Source organism: Oratosquilla oratoria, chromosome 9 (genome assembly GCF_046742065.1).
Source record: "Oratosquilla oratoria isolate Oo_2021 chromosome 9, ASM4674206v1, whole genome shotgun sequence".
NCBI classification, from domain to species: Eukaryota; Metazoa; Arthropoda; class Malacostraca; order Stomatopoda; family Squillidae; genus Oratosquilla; species Oratosquilla oratoria.
Genome location: NC_134785.1, coordinates 16,269,811 through 16,272,310, shown reverse-complemented (window position 1 = coordinate 16,272,310; position 2,500 = coordinate 16,269,811).

The following is a 2,500-nucleotide window of genomic DNA, read 5'->3' as shown; positions in this document are numbered from 1 at the left end:
CCCTCCCCCCTCTTCTTACACGTCTCAAATTATCACAACTGAGGCGAGAAGATCGCGGTTGGGGGGATGAAGGGGGCTGGAGGTGGCTGGGGGGAGGCTCTGTGGTGGCTGGGTGGTGGCTAGGGGCGGCTGCAGCCCCCCTTATGACTTATGGTGGCTTCGATGTCAAAGCCATTATCGTGAAGGCTGCAATTGCCAGCCGTTAATTATCACATTTTGTTTTGTTTTTCTGTGTGTGTGTGTGTGTGTGTGTGTGTGTGTGTGTGTGTGTGTGTGTGTGTGTGTGTGTGTGTGTGTGTGTGTGTGTGTGTGTGTGTGTGTGTGTGTGTGTGTGTGTGTGTGTGTGTGTGTGTGTGTGTGTGTGTGTGTGTGTGTGTGTGTATGTGTGATTCACTATGGTCTTGGGTCACGTGTTGGACTCGTGATTGACAGCTATTTCCCTCCCGAAAGAGAGCTCAGAGCTCATACATGACCGATCTATGGGTAATTCTGTGACCTTACACGCATACATACACCCAACTCCCCGTCCACGAGAGTTGGAGTAACGACTCACAGCGCAACGATACTGAAATTATTTTAGTGTGTGTGTGTGTGTGTGTGTGTGTGTGTGTGTGTGTGTGTGTGTGTGTGTGTGTGTGTGTGTGTGTGTGTGTGCGTGTGCGTGTGCGTGTGTGTTGTGTACTTGAGGTACTTGCTAGCAATCGCACTGTGAGATAGACGTCGGAGAGTACCATCTCCCCACTCTTCGTCTTCACTCTCTTTTTCTGCATTCAGGCGAATCAGAGAAATAAATGAGTGAGATAAACATATATGAAAAAGTAAATTTTATATATCAATTGATATATTCACATGAATAAAAAGATAACTTAGACAGATAAATAAGACAAATAAAGACATAAGTCAATAGAATACATACATCAGTAAATGAATAGATAAAGGAAATAGATATGTAAAACAAATAAATGAAGAAATATAATAAAAAGACAAGATACAAGAAAAGATAAAAAGAAAAACAAGATAATCATCTGTGATACAAATAAAAAACAAATAAATAAACAAACGAAACAAAAAAAGAAATACAGAAATACAAGAAAAAAACGAAAAGAAATAAAATAAGATAATCATCTGTGGTACAACCATAACAAAACCACTGACGTTCGCCACGCTACTGAGCCGTTACATCTTGATGACATCAGATGACAGGACGTTTCTTTATGCATCCGTCCCCGACGTCAAAGAATTATGACGTACGAGGTCTCGACGTCTCTCGCGCAACGACTCATGACGTCACACGCGCCCAGATCGACTCATGACGTCACACGCGCCCAGATACGCGCGGGAGGGAGTGGGAAGGGGAGGCGAACATACATAAGCATATGCATGACCATATTTCACCCACGACAGCAATAGATGCGAAGTCTTGCGATCTTGGTCTACAATTAAATGTGTTTGAATGTATAATGAACTAAGGGACGTATATTTGGGTTAGGATAACTTATGTTGGATTCTGTGTGTGTGTGTGTGTGTGTGTGTGTGTGTGTGTGTGTGTGTGTGTGTGTGTGTGTGTGTGTGTGTGTGTGTGTGTGTGTGTGTGTGTGTGTGTGTGCACTCGAGCGTGCAGATAGTCTGACAGATAGGCAGACTGATACAGACATATAAACAGGCAGACGGATAGACAGACAGACGGTTGGATAGGCAGACGGTGGGACAGTCACATAGTTGGGCGGTGAGACAGGTGGAAAGGCAAACAGACAGACAGACAGACGGACAAATTGACAGGCAGACGGGCAAACACAGAGATTTAGGCTATCATGAATACACAGACAAAGAAAGATTAAACCAAAGAAAGACAGAGACAAGACAGGAACCCAAAGACAGAAAAACACAGACAGGCAATAGTAAAATTTGATCAAATGTAAGATTATCTAAAAACATGATACAACAAATCACTTGTAACAGTGACGTAATTCAAACAACCAGGCTCGGTCCTACGCGAGCTTTGAACTCGGGTCCCTCTGAGCGTGGGACCCGAGCATTACCACTCCGCCATTCAGATCGTTACGTGAGACCCGAGTTCAAAGCTCGTGTAGTGCCGAGCCTGATTGTTTGTTTAAAAAAAACTGAATTTAAACACTTTGTCTCGTTTTCTCAATGCTTCGTCGGTCATCACTATATGGAGTCCACACCTGGTGATGTTCCCTTTATCAGCGGTCCTGCAACCTCCGTTATCGTTTTTCTCGTTCTCGTTTCGTTCTTCTTCTCCGTTTCTTCTCGGTTCATATCTCCATTTGTCATTTGTCCTGCTTCCATATTGCAAAAAATGGGGTTGTGTGAAGCTGAGGAAGATAGCATGGCGACAGGCAGTACCATATGTATATATATATATATATATGTATATATATATATATATATATATATATATATGTATATATATATATATATATATATGTATATATATATTATATATATATATATATATATATGTGTGTGTGTGTGTGTG